Consider the following 20,655-nt stretch of genomic DNA (forward strand, 5'->3'; position numbering starts at 1 on the left):
ATCCTCCTTCACCTTTCACCGTCCAGACACCTTCCTACAGCTGTCTAACCACTGTTCCCATTTACCTCCCCTTCCACCTATTCACAATAGCACCCAGCACACCTTTCCTGGCCTGGATTGGGAGAATTGAGGGTGATGCCTCCTCATCTTCCTCTGAGAGGCTGAGCAGTGAGGCCCCCAGTCTTTGTACCATCTCAGATGGTGTCTGCCCAACAAAACATTCCTGAGCACTGTGGCTACTCCCAGCAGACCCCGGAGGAGATGCTTGTGCTCCCTCCATCTTGATGTTAAAGATATACCACCATAAACCCCAGAATACTGAAGCAAGGAATAGGAGATTTTATTTCCTACAAAATGAAATTTTTTTCAAACTAATTTTTATTTTCAAGAACAGAACATACCATGCCCAATCAATACAGGTAGCCTTGTTGATCGTAACAATATTTAGAGCACAAAAACATATCCTCCAATAGGATACACATGTATACAATCCTCCCTTCACCCACCCAGTCCACACCCCCCCCTCCTTTCCAACTGATCCCCTACAGTAGTCCCATTCTGAATGTTTCCCATCAATGGTTCATGTCCAAAAGTATTACATTTTAAACACAAAATGTTAGATTTTGTTGCATTTTTTCAAACATTTTAATTGAGTTGAGAGTGCAATACAGTGCTAGGGCTGCATCAGGAGGCAGACGGTGCAGGTTGAGGGGTTTCCGGCATCCTGATATAGCTCCTGGTGGGGCAAGGCATGAAGGAGAGGGCCTTGCTCCCCTGCCATGGCCGTGTACATCATTGTCTGGTACATACTGTTTATACACTGGTTATAATATGCAATTGTCCATGATGTCTCTTTGCTTGATGTGTTTACTTTGATTTGGTATTGAATGATACAAATTTGTTCTATAAATGTGGCCCGGATATTTTCAAAGTAAGATGTGTGTGTGTGTGTGTGTGTGTCCTAATGCCTGTTCTGCCCATCCATTAAACCATGAGTGAGGCTTTTTGGAATAGCTTATAATGCAAACTGAATCACTTCTACGGGCACCTCAATTTAACAAGCAAGGCATAGTGAAAAATAAAATGCTCAGGATCACACACTTTGGTTAAGTGGTAAAGCCATAATTTCAGACTAGCCTGAAATTTAGATACTACACATCTTCTGAGCTCAAGTTGGTACAAATATATGTTGAATTTTAGCTTTGAATACCTAAAATAATGCTCAATTATATACAGATTACTTTAAAAATGCACAAGTCACATGATAAAACAACCCGACAATGTATTCATCATTGTAGAAACATGTTGATGAAAAGATTAAGGGGGGAATTTTGTTTTGAATTATAAACTGCATAGAGCAGAATTCACCTGTTTGCACTTTTTTTGCAAAAGGGGCCATTCATTAATTTTAATTGTTTCCACCAAGTACTGGAAAAGTAAAGAGTAAAACACAGGCGAAAATCGCCTTTGCTCTTTACTTTACCACTACGTGTCTGGAAAAGTGTAAATCACTTCCACAATTAACGATTGTTAACATTGTTCCACAATGGATTCCTTTTGACTCTGTCCACTTTTGCCTGGTGTAAAAGTCAGGCAGATCCCATAGGAATCCATTGGTATTTCTGCCAACATAAAAATATATGCTGGTGGAATACCAATCGGATTTGGCAGGGGGACCTTTTTAAGTTTGATCTGCTCTCCAACTTCGCCTATCAAATCATACAAAATCCTACAGCTTATAAAAAGTGGAGCTAAATGCATTTAGTGGCACTTCTTCCACTCCGCTTGACCTGGGAAATAATCCCCTATGACTGTAGCTTTATTTTCCCCATCCTGAATGGAAGCCTATAAGCTCCAGCATAGCAATTAATGAGAACGTACAAAAAGTCTGATACAGCCACAAAGTGAAATGAAATAACAAGGTTATTGTTTCACACAACTTGTTCTGTATCCCCTTAATTACTAATCACCCAAACAGCTTCTTAAAACCCTATATAATTTTTTTTGTTTAATGTGCCACAGCAATGAGGGTTTTTTGCCTTTTTACCTTTTTTCATCTTTCATTTATTTCTAAAGCTCTACGACAGTGGCCCCGGAGGCATAAGAGCGCTGACATTACATACAATAAAAACAGAGCTCAGAGAGGCCACAGGAGAAACCTGAGGGAAACTAGTGGAGGCCAAGGATCAATGTATTTGAAAAGAAAGGTGTTCAGGACACGTTTGAACCTGGGAAGACTGGCACACAGCCTCAAATCAGGCAGAAGAGTATTCCACAAGTGAGGAATTGCGGCTGGGAAGCATCCATTTTGCACCTCTACCAGCTTGGCCTTTGGGGTGAAAAGCAACCCAGTGTTATTGGATCTTCGATTACGCCTGTTAGATAGCCACTTCAAATGTGCTGCCATATAAGAAGGGCTTAGTCCATACAGGCAAGCATGTGCAATGCAAAGGGTATGAAACTTGATTCTCTTTCTAATGGGGAGCCAATGTAATGCTCTGCGTGCTGTTGAAATATGATCTGTCTTACGCATACCAATAACGACCCTCACTGCGTTGTTCTGCACAACTTGCAGACAATTGAATTCTCCTTTGCCTACCCCAAGTAGACTGCTGGCACAGAAGTCAGTGCGGCTCCCAATGATCGCCCTGGATTGGGTGGCACAACTGGAGGCCTCAAGGAATGGTCTGATTTGTGCCAAAAGTGTAATGTAGTATGTTGAGTTAGACACTAGGCCACTGATATGGGACCTCATTGAGAACTACTGGTCAATAGTGATCCCCAAGGTTTTTACTTTTTTCAAAGTGGGGAGCAGACTGTCTACAATTTGAAAGAATCCATAGGATTGATCAAGCTGGCGCCACTTGGGGCCGGTGCCCAGGATAATAATCTCAGTTTTTGAGTTATTCAGGGCTAGGCCATTATACAGCATCAGCTGGATTTTAGCTGTATGTGGCATTCATGACCTCAGTGTCTTTGGAGTGGTCATCTGATAAAGGGAAAAGGCACAGTAGCATCAGCATATCATAGCACTTCCTGTTGTAAATAATCTGCCTCTGAGGCACGTTAAAAAGAAACAATCTCAATGGTAGGGCCTGTTCAGCCATGCTATTTGCATTGAAGGGGAGAGGGTAGAACAGGGGGTGGGTGTTATGACTGAATACAATACTTTACTGTTTTACACTCAAAGATGCCCCGTGTAAGAAAAACATAGAAACAAAGTACTCTCACCTGGGGGTAGAAGCAAGGATTGTTTAGGATGATGTAGAAAAAGAATACCCAGGAGAGGATTGTTTGTTTGTTTGTTTGTTTGTTTTATTCACTTGTAATGCGCACCAAACCCGAAGGTAGCCGGGCGCAGCAGTACAGAAAAATGCGAAGCTTAGGTTGCAGGGTGGGGTCATGGGATACATACACTGTATAAATACAAAATACAAATTATAGAATGCAAAATATCACAGGAAGGCAGCAGTTGCGGTTTACATGCCGAATGGATACAAAATATGATAAGATAATCTATGTACAAGAGAGTGGGACCATAAAGATCATGATGAAATGTATGTTCTAGGGTAGGGTGAAGGATAAGTGGGCGCCAATAGGCTATTCATTAGCAGTCCTTAGCAGATTGATGTAGTTAGTTCTGAATTTAGGGAAGGGCTGTGCCTTGCGTAGAGGATTAGGCAATGAATTCCATAATTGAGCTGCTTGCACCGGGAAGCTACTACCCCCCGCCTTAGATAACCTGAATCTGGGAATGATGAGGCTATTGGCATTTGCAGTTCTGGCAGGGCGCGAGTGATTTCTTTTTGTGAGTTTATTGCAGAGATAGCTTGGTGCTGCATTGTTCAAGGCTTTGTGAACCAGGGATGCTACTTTGAGGTGGATTTTGTTTTGGGAGGATAACCAGTTGTTTTGACACCTGATGTTTGAAATATGTGATCTTTTGGGTACACCAAGGGCGGCTCGTAGGGCATTGTTTTGAAGAATTTGAAGTCGGTGGGTAATGGATTTGTTTGCTCCGATGTAGAGGGCATTACAATAATCAAGCCTCGAAAGGATTAATGCTCTCGCTAGGATAAGGCAGTTGTTATCGGAGAGAAAATGCTTGCCTGCTCTAATGAGCTTGCATGTGTAGGCGGTGGCAGATGCCAATGACTTCACCTGCTTATCAAAAGAGAGGGTGGCATCCAGATAGAAGCCAAGTGTCTTCACATCTTTGGAAACCTTGATAATGTTCCCGTCAATTTCAAATGAGGTATAATCCTGACTAAGTTTCTTCATGTTAGAATGTGTCCCTAGGATGAGCAACTCTGTTTTGTCATCGTTCAGGCATAGACCGTGGGTTGCCATCCATGCCTGGACGATGATATACACCCTGTTCACCAAGGCCAAATCCTTGTTGTAGTCCCCGGAAAGTGGGAGGAGAATCTGGGTATCATCTGCATAGTTGGTGTAGGTGATACCAAGATGGTCCAGATCATCAAAAAGGGGCTTAGTGAATATGTTGTAGAGAGTCGGGGAGACGCATGAGCCCTGAGGGACTCCACATCGGATGGGGATTGGGTCCGCCGCTGCCGAAGGGGAGAACACCCTCATGGTCCTATCACTGAGGAAGGATTCAATCCAAGATATGGCCTCCTTGGAAAAATGTGCGGCAGAGTCTAAATGGCTGCAAAGTACTCCATGGTCTACAAGGTCGAATGCTGCCGAGAGGTCCAGCAACAAGAGGAGAGCCATTTTACCTTTATCTCTTATTTCATCTATTTGTGCCTTTAGGTCGATCAGGGCAGTCTCTGTACCATGTTGTGGACGGAATCCTGATTGGCGCTCTCCTAAGAGTTTATGTTGTTCCAGGAAACTTTGGATTTGATTGTAGGCGATCTTATCCAGGATTTTGAGCAGGAAGGGGACAGTTGTAATGGGGCGGTAGTTTGTGGGTATACGAGGGTCTAGCGTTTGCTTTTTAAGCAATGGTAGTACCCAGGATTGTTTTAAATTGGTGGGTACCGTGCCGGACGTGAATGAAGAGTTGACAAGTTTGGCAATAAACGGGGAAAGATCTCTAGCTGCGTCTTTTATAAGCTGGGCAGGGCAAGAATCACCCTGGCAGTTAGACGGCTTAAGAGAGAGGATGACTTTCTCCACCTCGAGAATCGATGTTTTGGAAAACATGAACCGTGTGACTGTGTCCTGGGTCTTTGGGGTAGGGTCTGTAGTGAGGTTGTTAGGCTTGGAATGATGAGTAAGGGAGGCTTTCTTTTTGGTTATTTTCGTTTGGAGTAGAGAGATTTTATTGGATAAGGCTAGCTGAATGTTGGAGCACCAAGTTTTGTCTTTGGTGCATGTATCCGGGATGGGGATGGGTGACTCTAGTTCTTTGAGGATGGTGAATAGTTCCCTCATGCTTGAATTGGCGTTGGAGATCCGCTTATTAAAGGAGTTCTGTTTGGCCAGATGGATTTCTTTTTTATATTGGGAGGAGATTTCTGTTAGTTTCATTTTATGGTCTACTGAAGGGGTGAGCCTCCATGCTGTTTCGCAGCTCCTCTTAAGTAGTCGCAAATCCTTTAGTTTGGGGGTAAACCATTTATTTAGGTGAGATTTGGGTTTACTTTTTCTGAGTTTCAAGGGTGCGATGTTATCAAGGGTAGTTAGCATGATTTTGTTGTACACGTTGACTAGTGTTTCTGGGTCTAGATGATCTGCTAGTCCGTTAAGTGTAGGTAGAATGGCCGGGATTACTTTATCTCTGGTGATGCTCTTTTTGTTTCTTGTTGGGCAAGGCGGGGCCATGATGGAGGCTGGTGGAGGTGGTGTGGAGGTAGATAGTTCAAATGACAGGAAGAAATGGTCTGTCCAAGGTTGAGGGATAATAGCTTTGATATTGGCAGTGCAATTATAGTCTACTAGCCAATCAAGGATTCTTCCCTTATTATGTGTAGGTTCAAGAGTTTTTTGCGTCATGCCCAGATTAGAGAGGGCATTGGCAATGATGGTGGCATTTTTATCTGAAGGGTCATTGAAGCCCAGATTGAAGTCCCCTAGGACAAGTAGTTGTGAAGAGGTTTTGAGGTTGTTGGAGAGTGAATTATGGAGATCCTCCTCGAAGGTCCCTAAGGGACCAGGAGGTCTGTAGATGAGGTGGATCGTCAAAGTTTGGGAGCTAGCTAGTGGAAGTTTGATAGTAAGTGATTCACATGAGTCAGTTGCTATTGTAGGTGAGGTTCTCATATCTAAGCTAGTCTTTGCGATGATGGCAATGCCACCGCCGCGCGTGTTGGTTCTATCTTGCCTGAATATCGTGAAGTCTTCTGGGATGGCTAAGGAGAGTAGGGGTCCTGCTGCGTTGTGCAGCCAGGATTCGGTGATGGCGATGAAGTCCAGATTGTCGAGCACTATCAGATCACAGATATCTGTGGCATGTGCTATCAGGGATCTTGCATTTATTAGTCCTCCTTTGAGTAGGTGGTTTGACGGATGAGGTGGTACAGTTTTGGTCTGGGTAGTGGGAGGAAGTCTCCTGTTTTTTCGGGGGACGTTGGTGTTGGGCTTCTGGGTATTGGATCTTTTGTTGTTGGGAGGTAGGGTTCTAGTCAGAGGCTCATAAAGTTTTGAGAGTCTAGCTCTGAGCCTAGAGTTTTGACAGAGTAGACTACATGGGTTGCTGGGAAACTCGGATAGGGGATTCAGATCCGGGTGTTCCATACTGGTGTCAGTAGAGAGGGTGGTCATGGTGGAATTTAGAGGTCTTGTGAGCATAGTGGGGGGGCTACTGTCCTCTCTATGGTGGAAGATAATTGCAGATAGGTACAATAGCAGGCTGCAAAGTGTGATACTCATGATGTGGAACTGGATACACCGGGCACGGTGGGCATAGATCAGTTTAGGCAATGGCTAAGTTGACTAAATTGCACAAGGCACAGTGGGCAAAGATTAGCATAGGCAATGGCTAAGTTGCACAAGGCACAGTGGGCATAGATTAGCATAGGCAATGACTAAGTTGACTAAATTGCACAAGGCACAGTGGGCAAAGATTAGCATAGGCAATGACTAAGTTGACTAAATTGCACAAGGCACAGTGGGCAAAGATTAGCATAGGCAATGACTAAGTTGACTAAGTTGTTGTCTGCTTCTGTCTTCAGATGATAATTGGAGTTTTCCCCGAGAAACACCCAGTGAACCGGCACAAAGGCCAGGGCACAGGAGGGTTCCCAGGGAAACCCTCTTGGGGAATAAAACCCTGCAGAGCTGCTAGAGAACGTAGACTCCTTGAGAAGTCCTGTGGACGTAGATTACGCTATCCCGGGAGTTTGGTGATGACTGGTTGTGTCTTTAGAGGATTGGGTCCAGAGCAGAAGAGCCAAGCTGGCTAAAGAGAGGGAAACAGAGTGATTAGTCTTTTGAGTTTGCCTTGTAATGGGAAAGACAACTCTGGTAGCGGGAATCTTACCAAAGGATCTGATGGTTACTCGGTTTTGAAATGAGGATAACCGAAGACCAAGGATGAGCTAAAGGACTGAGTACACTGGACAAGGCAGAGCACAGAATAGAGATGGTAAACATACAATGAGGTGTAACTGGGAACAACCTAAACTCAAGGAGGAGAGAAGAAGGCAATCTTACCCAGAATAACCAGAAACCCTCTCTATATTGAGGGATAACAGATGTCCAGAAGGAGTAAGAGCAAAGGGTGTTGGGTCTGTATAATGACAAACGTAAACTATGAATCCACAGTGAAGAGAAACCATAAAACATTCAATGCTCCAAACTAAACAAATGCCTACCAAAAGAAACCCTAGGAACCTACACCGGTCGAGAGGTGGATGCAGAAAACAAAATCCTCCAAAGCGAGTTGCTTAAACAACTTCGGTAAGACCCTGAAACTGAGAGGCACCGAGACGTCCTAAAACAACACACGTCAACAAAAACAAAGTTCAGTTAGGATCCAATGAACAAAGTCGCAACAGATTGAAATCAGCAAAAAGGCAAGCCTGAGCAGAGAGAGTAAGGGATTCCCTAACACGGACTCACGTAGCGTTCGCCAGCTCCTTGGAGAGTAGCAAAGGGATCTGCAGGTTGATAAGCCGTCAGCGTCTCGTCCCGAAAACGTTGCAAAGCATTCTGGGGCGCGATGACTAGACTGCTGCACACAATGCAGCGGTCCGTGAGAGCCGCCATGTTGGAGTCAGGCATGTCAGCGAGAGCCGCCATGTTGGAGTCAGGTATTGTACTATGGGAAATGCGAATGATCGTGACAGTGGGGGGCATTGCCATTTTAACCTTGACCAGATGTTAAATTCACCTCTGATGGCACTCTTTAGAAAATTTTGAAATACTGCTCTTTAGTTATAAAAGATGTGCACCTTTTATACTTTGCCCGCAACATTATAGAAAACGCTCTTCTTTTATGTTATTTTACGGGTGTTCATGTTTCATTTCCAGCACTGCATAAACACCTAGCACCCAGGATTTACATCATGCTTTCCAAACAAATCCCACAACAAGCATTACATATTCTGTTTGCATACAAATTCTGTAAAGTTACTCAAACAGATTACAGAATGAGGTTATCAAGTCAGTACCTATCAGTTTGAATCACGAAACGTTCTGGCAGAATAGACTAGGCTTCCAAACAAAGATACATTCTATTCAAGTCGCAGCCCCACTGGTAAGTATGCATGAGAAAATCTGAAACTGGTCAATACTTGCCAACCTAGCCTTATCATTTTCAGGTAGGGCCTTGTTGGACCAGCACAGTGCGGTGCAGCTTGATTCCCTAGGCATAGCAAGCAAGACACCCACATCTGGGCATATACACATTCACTTAGGGAGACAAACGGAAGCCAACATGCATTGGCAAAGCCAACAGCTTGAGATTTTGATTAGGCATGGATAGGCATTTGCCAGGCACTGCCATAAGGGTACCACATGCGGGTACCAAATGGCCATAAATGGCAACAGCTGGAAAATGGTGCCAGTAACTGGGCATATGATTGCATTGCCTGGAAAATGTCGGCTAATACCTATGCACAAGCAAAAACTGATGGAATGTGATTGCTTGTTTAAGACAGGACTTTAGTGCACTGTCACTGAGGCATTGACAAATATATTGAAAATCAACTGGCTGAAGACACGCATTAAGAGGACCAGGAGTTCATTTACAGAGGCAATTAAGTAATTAAACACTCAAAAGAATGCTTAGATATAACACTGGCAGGCCCTATACAGCAACACATTTGGTGTTAGTTTGTGATAGAGCTTGCTCAAAGAGTTCTAGAAAGGTTGGGTTTTGGTTATGAGGCATTAACATAGCCATGGCTAGTCATTAGGTGGGTAAATGACCAGACACCCCCATAGTGTGTGCGTTTCTCCTCACATTTTATTGCAAACCTATCTGTGTTTCACAGCATGTGTTCTGGTTGCACCAAACAGGTAAAAAGTCTCTGAATCAATTAGAACCACTGTCATTGCTCTGGCCAGCCTTCCATACCATTGTTTGCATATCAGACTTGGCCCTGTCACTAATATCAGAAGCCCGTCGCAAACTGCTAGACCACAGGGCCTAAAAATGCATGTGGTTACTTGTGTTCCAGTGCAGATGGAACACAGCCTAGCAATTGATATTGAACTGCACATTTTGGTGGCAGCACCAAAAGTAATTTGCGAATGGCTTGTCCCCTTCTGTAATGGCACATACATACTACAGAATTATGAAATGGAATGTTGCGCAGAGAAACGGTAGTGGTAATGTTTAATTCAAAGCCTTGCATCTATCACTTTTTAATTTTACTACACTCTTCCCCTCCAGAATTAAATGTGTGTTACTACAAATCTTATCTTTTCACTTGTACTCAAGTAGTTAATGCAGCAGAATATATACTTTGAATTTAATTTGTAAGAGCCACCAGTCAGTTGACGCACCTTCTGCAGAAATCTGTGTTCAAGCAACTTTAACTGTCATTTATATTGTTTGATATAATTAACCATTTTATTAAGCATAATGTGAAAAACCACTATGTTCCCACAAAAAATAAACATACTTTAAATTACAGAAACCAAAATTGTGATTTTAGGTTTGAGAAAATAGTTGTAGGCAGCCTGCTTGAATAAGTGCTACCTCACTTAGAGTTGTGAATGGCCCTCCATCTCCCAGGTCATTTGTACTTTCATAGCTGTGGGGCATAAATCATTGTCTAGGGCAAGAAAACAAATCCTGGCTGGGCCTCCTGCAGTTCAGCCTCTCAGAATGATGTCTCCGAGGTTGCTGATGAATATTTAGAGTGACATCCACCCTCCACTACCTTGGTTACTAATGGTGTATTACACCACTGACATGACCTCCTTTGTAGGGGGGGCCAGGGGCTGGCTCTGGGGGGGCCTGGCTCCCCTGACCCCCCTGCTGGAGCCGGGCCTGGGTCCTGGGCGTCAAACCACCAGAGTTGGAGGTTTGAGTCTGTGCGGCTAAGGTCGAACCAAGAGAGAGAGCGTGAGTCATCTCAAATACATACACCCATAGAAGGACAACAGGAGTGTTCCTCTCCACAGACTCTGTGCCAAGATCCAAGATGGCAGCTGTGCCTAAAGAATGCTCAGTTCTAGTTTCTGTCTATCGCAACATAGACAGAATTTGATCCAGTGAAGTCACAATAGAAAACCTGTGGGTTCAATCCCTGCACAGCCATAGTAAACTCTAGTTGGTCCCTCACTTTGTATTAAGACAGCCTGGCAGAGGGGGCTGAGGCACTATAAAGGTAGCAGACATTTGCACATGGATATCTACTCCCATCTTATCCGCTATCTTGCCTGCCTTGCAAACATTTCACCTGCTAGGGCTTCTTTCCCTTCCTCATTTAAACACGCCACCATTATATCGATCCTTGAGAAACCTAATCTAAGTCCTACCACTCCTCTGAACTTTCGACCTATCTCCCTTCTTCCACTCCTCTGAACTTTCGACCTATCTCCCTTCTTCCATTCCTTTCCAAACTTCTTGATGGTGCAGTTTATCCTCAGGCATCCTCTCATCTCAACCCACACTCGCTTCTACCTTCCCTTCAATCTGGGTTCCATCCTGCTCTCTCTACTGAGACAGCCCTTCATTATGTCATTAATTCCCTTAGTTCTGCGCGGCTGTCACAAGTCTAGGCGGAGAGCACAGGGCAGAGGCCATCTCTCACTGTATGCAAGTAGATTAAGTGAGATTCTGGAGACAATGCTAGCATATAACAGATTAAAGGTACATACCAAGCTGTTAGTTGAAACAGGTATTCACAGGAACTGCAGGAGCAGGCTGTAAACAAAGAGACAGAGAAAAGGCAAAGACAAGCAAGTACACCGGGCAACTTGGATAGATCAGAAATAAGGGTGTACTGGAATATGATAAGGGGTCTCCAGCGATTAAGAAAAGCCCTTGGGATAGGTACCAGCCGATTACTCTTAACAACAGTCATACAGCAACGTCATGACTTAGGCATGCCGAGGAAACTGTCATTACTCAGTGCAAGGGTAAACTGAAAGACCATATACTGAGCCAGGTACGACTTCAACGGACTAGGTGAAGGCAACAGAAGTCTTCCCTTATCTGACCTGAACAGAGACCAACCCAGGGTCACACTGTAAAACGGATTCAAGTGAATTCACCAAAGTGGACCAAGATGTATACAAGTAGAAAGCAGCGTTGAAAGAAATAACCAGGTACAGGGCAGGTTAGAATATCAGAAGTTAGAACAGGCAGGTTGCAGGGCAAGGAGCCCATAGGAGCACAGCGGAAGGCAACGGAGTGTGGCAGCGCCGTCAGGTGAGAGCCCACAGGAGCAGGGCAGAAGGTACAGGTGGGAGCCCAGAGAAACAGGGCGGAAGGCAGCGGAGTGTGTCAGAGCCACCAGGTGGGAGACCAGAGGAGCGGGGCGGATGGCAGCGGAGTGTGGCAGAGCCGCCAGGTGGGAGCCCAAAGGAGCAGGGCGGATGCCAGTGGAGTGCGGCAGAGCCATCAGGTGGGAGCCCAGAGGAGCAGGGCGGAAGGCAGCAGAGTGTGCCAGAGCCGCCAGGTGGGAGCCCAGAGGAGCAGGGCGGAAGGCAGTGGAGTGCGGCAGAGCCGTCAGGTGGGAGCCCGGAGGAGCAGGGCGGAAGGCTGCAGCAGACTGGAGGGGGAGCTGCAAGCATAAACAGCAACGGGAATCAAAAGGCCAAAAGAGGATTTCCAGGAAAGGTCAAAAACTGGTAACAGGAGCACCAGCACGAACTCCCAGTGGAAGCAGTTGACTGACAACTGCTTCTGTTCAAACGGAGCTTATAAAGGCAATCTCAGCCAGCAGGCCAGCAGGGTGGAGCTGATTGCAGACTCTGGCAGCCGTGTTCAATTAAGCCCAGCCCTGGCTTCAGTAGCCTGCAGCAGTAGCAGCAGTGGTTTCTAATCAAGTGCTCTCCAGCTCTCTGCAGCCGAGCCTGCAGTAGCTTGGGACAGGTGAATGCAATCAGGCCCTCTGCAGCTCTTAGTAGCTTGCTGCAAACAAATGTATTTAGTATGCCTCCTCCAGCCCTCTGGCTTTTGGACAGCATACATGTCCCAGAATGCATCTGCTGGTTTAACCCAAAAGCCGGAATGGAACATTCAATTAGATTAGTCCAAAACTGCAGCAGTAAAACACGGAAATAAAGGCAGAGGCGCATGTACCAGTGCTGGGTGGCAGGCGAGCAGGATCGTGACAGCGGCATTCGAAACAGTCCTCTATACTTATTCTCTTAGATCTCTCTGCAGCTTTCAACACTGTCAATCACTCCCTTCTTCTGTCCTCTCTCTCTCTTCTCTTGGGCTTTCAGGCCTGGTCCTGAAATGGTTTGATTCTTATCTGTCAAACCGCTCCTAATCTGTCTCTGGATCTGGGTACCATTCTCCTCCCCCAGCCCCTACCAACACACTCTGTCCTTGGTCCCCTTCTCTTTTCCCTGTATACCATTCCATTATATGACCTTATTTCTTCTTTCAATCTATCTTGTCACTTTTACACGGATGACACTCACATCTTCTCTGTCTTTTCTAACTCGCTTCATTCTAACGTCTCCAGATGTCTTTCTGCTATCCAATCTTGCATGACTTCTCACTTTCTCAATCTTAATTCTACTAAAACTGTGCTCCTCTTCTTTCCAGCTAATACTTGACCACCCCCTTGTTCTTCATCCGTTCGCCTCTTTCCTGCTTCTCGTCCTCTGCTAAAAATGTTGGTGTCATCTTCGAACCTTCTCTCTCATTTTCTGCTCATATTTCTAACACGGCTCGGGTCTGCCGCTTTCATCTTTACAATCTCTGTCACGCTCGCCTCTTTCCTATGCTTTTCAGCTACTAAACTCCTAATAGTCTCACTTATTTCTTCCCCTATATAATATTGTGCTGCCCTCTTATTCGGTCTTCCTAGCTCCCATATAACACCACATTGTTTTATTTATAATGCTGCCATTCGTTTTCTGTACGCGACGTAAATTAGCTTTTGAAGTGCCAGTGGTTCGACTGTTGCAATAGTCGAGTCGGGAGTACATCAAGGCCGTGGCAAGTATGGAGTGATTATTGAGTGATAAGTACGGCCTAATTTGATGAAGCAGTCTAGTCACACATCCACAGGAAGACCATAGGTGTTTTATGGAAAGTTCGGAGTCAATGAGTACCCCCCAGTGTTTTAACACATTCAGCAACTGGGATCTGGTTGCCCAGGATATTGAAATGTGAATACAGGGGGTCTAATTTCTTTAGCCCAGGGCTAGTTGCGATGATGAGAAGCTTGTTCAGGGCCAGGGAATTTAAAGCCATCCAGGATTGAATTGCTATATACACCTTGTTTAGGGCCATAGAATCTTCAGAATGGGAACCAGACAGATCCAGGAGTACCTGACCTGGGTGTCATCAGCGTAGTTTGTATGAGTGGCCTGATATAGACGTTAAACAAGGTGGCGGATAGACATGATCCCTTTGTCACTCCGCGTTTGGTGATAATATGGGAGGCCTAAGCTTTCTCACCAGCTACCCTTGATGTCCTTGGTCCTAGAAAAGATATCAACCATTGAGTGGCCCTCTCTGAACAGTTGGCGATGCCTTTCAGTCTATTTTCCAGGATGTTATGATCAATAAGATCAAAGGCCGCCGACAAGTCCAGTAACATCAAGAGTGCTGGATGACCTTTTTCCACTGTGCCAATAAAAATCCAACAAGGCCATCTCTGTCCCATGCTGAGCTCTGAATCCCGATTGGCGGGTACCTAAAACCATGTTATTTTCTATAAATCTCTGAAACTGTAGATACACCACCCTATCCATGATTTTGAGTAGATACAGGACATTAGTTATTGGTCTGTAGAGCAATGCAGGGTCCAATGTATTCTTTTTAAGTAATGGTGTAATCCATGCCTCCTTCAGGGAGGATGGAACTCTACCGCCCCCTAAGGACATGTTCACCATCTCAGTGACCCATGGAATGAGTTTAAGTTTGCCCTTAAAAACGTTTGCAGGGCAGATATCCCCAAGCATGAGGTCGGTTTAATTTCTGATATTATGGTTAAATGTTCGGCTTCAGTGCATGTTTGGAAGTCGAATTTAAGTAGTGTAGGGTTAGTAATGGCCAAAGTTGGACTATGTAGTACCTCGGTTTCTGCCTGGGTATTTTTTTATCTAGGTAAAAGCTTGGCAATTGCCTGTTGACAACCTGTTGTTTTGCTGAAGAATTGTTTAAGAATTTTGAAAATCTTACTTGAGCTGGATCTAGCATTGTCAATTCTAGAATTATAGTATTTAGTTTTGGCTTCTGTGATGGTGTGCTTGAATAGTTGCACCGATTCCTTATACTTGCTCAGAGTGAGAGGGCCTGGATTCTTGCGCCACTCCCGTTCTAATGCTCTTTTCATTTTTCTCGCCTGCATAATGTTGTAATTGAACCAGGAGTTATTTATGTTTTCACACTTGACCTTTTTCGTTTTTTCTGAGGCTAGGTCTTCGATAATGGATTTGATGGCGTATGAAAGATGTAATGCTAGGTCTGAGGTATTATCGAAGGAGCCCAGTGTGTCTAGTTTAGTGCTCAAGGAATCCTAGAATTTGGTGGCTGTGAAGTTTTTAAACTGTGCATTTTTTCTCAAGTCGCGGCTGATTGTCAAACCTAGGTGGAGCAGTGGGTAATGATATTATCGTGTTGACCATGAAATGGTCAGACCTGCGTGATGGTAGATATACTATGCAGGCTGTGAGTTAATACCCAATCTAGGGTATGGCCTTCCTTGTGTGTTTGTTCTTTGACTAGTTGGATAAAGCCAATAGTTTCAAGGGCTGATAGCAGTGATACGGTTTGCGTATCAAGCTTGTCATCTGCCCATACATTGAAATACCCCACTACAACCACAGGACATTTAGGTTTGGCAATACCATTAAGAAGCGGAAGCAGTAGTTCTTTGAACATTGGTAGGTTTTTTGGTGGTTTGTAGAGAGTGAGTATGCTCAGAGATGAATTGGCGTTCATTTTCATTTTAACAGATGTGACACAACCCTTGATGGGGGGCGTTAATGAGGTGGCAGTCCAGGTGCTCTTTAACTATGAGTGATACGCCTCCCCCGCGCTCTGCTAATGCGATCCGCTCTTAATATTTTATATCCCCGAGGGACGGAATGAAAGATGGAGATCTGTGCAGTGTTGTGAAGCCAAGTCTCGGTTACTGCAAGCACGTTTGTGGTGAGGAAGAACAGAGAACATCAGAGAGAGGAGGAGGATTGGAGTTGCCAGAGGTGGTGAAGAGCTGTAAGGAGAAGGAAGGGAGACGTTCATAGAAAAGAGGAGGATTTGTGATAAAGGAGTTGGCAAGGATTGCAGTAGAGGACAGGAGGAGGTGAAGGAGCATCTAGGAGAGGAGGAGCCTCTGACCAATTTAGGAGAGGAAGCGAGGACAAAAGAAAGGAAGATGTAGCACAGTGGATGGTCGAGTTGAAAAGACTAAGGAAACAAGAGAAGGTGATAGTCAAAGTGGAGGGAAGGGGTATTGACAAGGAAGAGCATGCCAGTGAAGGCTGGTTGAGCTGTGGCCCTGGGGTGACTCTGAGCCTGGTGGCAGAATAATACCCAGGATGTCTCTGTCCAGCAAATAAGGGGTTAAGCCTAACAAACACAGCACCCATCACAATTCTGCAAAGGATGTGAAAGTGTCTGATGCACAGCGCAAGTCTAGATGACCCAAGGTACCACGGGTGGTGGTACCAGTGTTTCTAGAGGAGCATCATCTTGACAACATCTACATAAAAGTAAGAAACTTCAACATCCGTGAAAGAAGTGTCGGCTACTGAAACCCCCATAGACGGTGAGCGACTTTTTGCAATACACCAAGAAGGTGGCTTCTAAGGGAGAGAGTGAAGGACTGTGAACCGCTGCCCTAAACCAAAGAATGAATGTTACATTTTCCACAATATTGCCGCAGTCAAACCTCACCCCTTTATATTCTGTTTGTACAATACAAACCCTTGAACCTACGATCTTGGCTTTGCGACTTCTGTTGGTCCATCAGCCCACGGCGACTCACAATCTGCTATAATATGACAACAGCAAATTTTGGAAAATGGCAATGGTCGGCTAAGTGAGTATGAAGTAAATTGGTAACTGACCATAATGTAAACCGATCATTATGTGTTTAGTGGGTTTGATGGAAAGTCCCAATGATGGACCAGCTAGGCCCAATGTAAACTGTCAACGAAGCGCTAGCAGGTGTAAATATCCATGAAGTAAAGAATGGAGAGTCTAATATATATCACAACATTAGTCGTTGTATACATTAAAATATCGCGTGCATAGTATTTATTTATCAAATTACTAGTCGCCTTACAGTGGCATTGCAACTTTGAATTTATTTATTTTATTGCATTTCTTTTGCGATTTCAACAAAACGTACACAAAGTTTAGAACGCTACAATAAATATGACATGAAACAATTAATGCAGAAAATCAGTCTTGATTCAAATAATAAAATGATAATAAAATGGAATGACCCAATATTCCTATACACCTAATCTGTACAGTATACTCCACATTGCACCTAAAAAACACACCTCAGACCCTGATCCCTTCTCTCAGTACATGGTTTAATTAACCATGTCAGGATTTGATTGGCTTTCCCCTGATCAGGGATTGTAAGTCAAGTGTAGAAATGTGCCTCTGAACTAACCTCAGTGGCCAATGGTCCCATGTCATCACAAGTCCTTTTACCAAGCCCTGGCTTTTTTTGAACGGCACTTTGCAAGCCTAGAATTGTTGGTCCATGCCTATAATGAAAAGCCCAGAACTACAGCTCCCAACATGCAAAGTGCTGTTGACTTGAAAGCCAGAATTGGATAAGGGTGGTCCATCTTATAATGGAAAAATCAAAGCTATAGTTGATCTCAGCATGCAAGTGCTGTTGGCTAAAAAGCAATGCCATGATTCAGTATCATGTCTAATAGACATAATATTGTCAGAAGAGTACGGATAGGAGAGATGAACCTTGACAGTATTACATACATACATTCTATTAGCCTCAGAGGAGATTTGAGACTTTTTTTTAAAATAGTGATTTTCTTTTTAAGGCAGACATCCAAGCCAAGATTCATGATTCATCGGCGATTTGCACGTTGCTGAGAACTCCAAATGATTGTTATTGTTGATTCTTCTGTGGCTGGCATTCAGATTTCATGATTTAACATCACATCTTATTGACCAAATTCTCTTCTGGTGATTTATGGCCAGTTTATCATCATTCACATATTGATCCATATTGATCGTGTCCCTTGTATCATTCACATGGGTAGGATCTATCCAGCTTTTCATGTAAATGAACATTTCATATTTCAAAGCGTACGTTGTAAGATCTTTGATCACCCTTTTCCATTGCTTCAGAAGAATTAGTGGCTTTTTTCAGAATTGTAGACACAGTTATCTCTCTGTATATAAAAGGGAAAGTGTGTGTGTGTGTGTGTGTGTGTGCGAAATGTTCAGCCTACTTCCCAACATGCTACAGACCTGAAATGTGGCCTGTGGTTAGGTTCCATGGTGAGACAATGGAAAAATGATAAAGTATACATTTTAGATTTTTGTGTTTTTTCAAGCGGTCTGCAATGTTTACCCCTGCCATATGGGGATATGTATGCGTGTGACTGTTCAAAATGTTCAGCTTACTTCCCAGCATGCTACATACCTGAGATTTGGCATGTGGGTAGGTGCCAAGGTGTAGGCAATGCAAAAACTATCAAATATAAATTTTTCAAATTTGTGTGTTTTTTTAAGTGGTTTGCAATGCTTACCCCTGCAATATGGCTCTCGGCACCATAGTTGTGCCATAGTTCTAGATAGACTTCAGCAGTTCATTGTTTCTAAACTTTCCGCACTATCAGCATTCTAGCTGACATTAACGGCACTCACTTCTGAAGTCATGCGGGTGACACAAAACTGTGCTTTTGTAGTAATGCGGGTTACACAAAACAGTGCATGTCTCTTTAATTGTGTCCGCAATGACGTTGTCCGTCACATCATGGCAGATCTCTCATGATAATTACAGGAACTTCATTTCCCACAGGAGTTGATGGATATATGCCATCTCAACAGTGCAAAGCTTACATGTTTCAGCCGTATACGTACGGGTACGGCAATTCAAGCTTACACACTTCAGCCCTAGACGTACAACACTTATGTTGAGGTTGCTGCTGCCTCTGCTGTAGATCGGGGCACCAAGAATGTTGTTGAGCAATCTCAATGCTCCAACTCAAAGTAGCTGGTATCAATTGCGTTGTTATACGAGTAACGCAAACAACCATGCAACATCATCATCTATATTCGTTCATTGAATGAACTTCAAACTAGGACTGAAGTGGGAATTACTGTGCGAACCACGGGTACAACTGCTAGTAGAGATATATGATGGTTGGACAAATCAACACCTCCTGCAGGATGCAGAAGAGCAGAATTTACTATTCAGGTCTAGTATGTTCCCTTAACTATGTGTAGGCTGGGGTCACGTTTTTCACTCAAAAAGTTTTATAAACAAAAGGACTGTAGTCTTACATGTCTCTCTGTACCAATGGAGATTCTCTCCAATAATAGCATGGTGTATACCCGTAATCTTAAAATGTCAAAATCAATGCACAGTGTTTGAACAAAATCATTTGAGTCTGTGGTATTACCCAAATTGACCTTTTACAATTTACCTTTTGCACAATTGACCTAATCATAGTGGTTCTAATTGACCTTCTGCACAATTGACCTTCATATTATTTTAGTTATTTTATATATGTATTGGGCTGGTTTTGGATTATAAATAATATAAGGGGATTGGGTGGAGGGTTGCGGGGGGTTTTGGATTGGGTGGGAGATTGCGGGGGGTTTCCCCCACATATATGTCCTAATTGACCTTCTAAATTAGGTAAATTCTCCGGAGGTCAATTCTCCGGAGGTCAATTGGGAAAAGGTCAATTAGTATACAACCGAGTCTGTAAGGTGGTAAATACAATTAATTTCAAAAGAATCTTTCAGCAAAGTGTCGGTATAAGGAAATACATTTTTTTTAAAAAAAATTGGTGTGATGGTAACTCGATCCTTTCAATGATTTATATTTTTATGGTGCCATTAAGTTCTAACTGTGCCATCTGACGATTAAGCATGAAAAGTTACAGATGTATCAAGTGGTAAAGTAACGGTTTCCATAGAGGCCCGAACCCCACATGCTGGCTGACCCCACGTGACCTCTAATTCTGCACCTGTTACTTAATTGTATGTAACACAATCATGCTTCAACTTGTGTGCCCTTGTCTGTTTTCCTATTGAACCATTGTTGGGCAGCGCTGCACTGCTTCTCGAAGCTAGGTCGGTGCTCAATAAATATCCCAAATAAAAATGAACAAATACAACTTTGTTATGTGTGTCCAGTATGGCATCAGGGTTAAGTGTTATAGCCTCAGGTGGAGCCTTATTTGTGCCATGAGGCTGAAGCGGTGTGGGCTGAAGCGGTGTCATATATGTGATGAAGGTAGGCTGTGGTAGCTTTAGACAAAGCAATGTGGGTAGACATCGTGACTTTGAATTGCATTCTTGCGTATAATAACTGTTAGTGTTGTAGCTTCAAATGGAATCTTATGACATGATAAGGGCTGGATGTTCATCCTCAGCCTCTTATGAAAGTCATGAAGGCAGATGCTGTAGCTTCAAATGCAGTTATCATGATTTGCAAGGAGTTATGGAAATGAAAGCTTATATCAAGAGGCAGGTTTTCAGCATTTTTCCGAGTGCCATCGGCTATTCCGTGTCATGGACCGATGATGGGAATAAGCTTCGGGGCAGTGGAGTGAGGTTTTCTTTGTTGTACAAAGATCTCTTATAGAATGGCTATGATATTTCTTGTGGGCTGGCACTTTCTGACCTGGTTAGTCATATAAGCATCCTTTTGTGTGCAACTCCAATGCTCTGTGGATAAACTATGAGTCCTCAAAAGTATTGCAGAATGCAATTGAAAGGGAGTGCCATTCATGCAATGTAGGCAAGAGGTCATGCTGACGTCCAATGTTGGCCATGAGTCATTGAGCCAAGGTCGCTGCAACAAGTCGCGTTTGATGTCCAAACTCATGCATGTCCATGAGTCTAGAAGATGGCAGTACAACGGCAGGATTAAATGC

The 20,655-nt window shown here is 43.8% G+C and overlaps 1 protein-coding gene across 1 annotated transcript in view; it reads right to left on the reverse strand.

Annotated features, from left to right (window-relative positions):
• The window catches only part of LOC138487733 (uncharacterized), a 119,159-nt gene that overhangs the window by 49,308 nt on the left and 49,196 nt on the right, over positions 1-20,655 (reverse strand). The window lies entirely within an intron of this gene.

This window comes from Ambystoma mexicanum, chromosome 9, assembly GCF_040938575.1.
Source record: "Ambystoma mexicanum isolate Mex_15411 chromosome 9, UKY_AmexF1_1, whole genome shotgun sequence".
In the NCBI taxonomy this organism is placed as follows: domain Eukaryota; kingdom Metazoa; phylum Chordata; class Amphibia; order Caudata; family Ambystomatidae; genus Ambystoma; species Ambystoma mexicanum.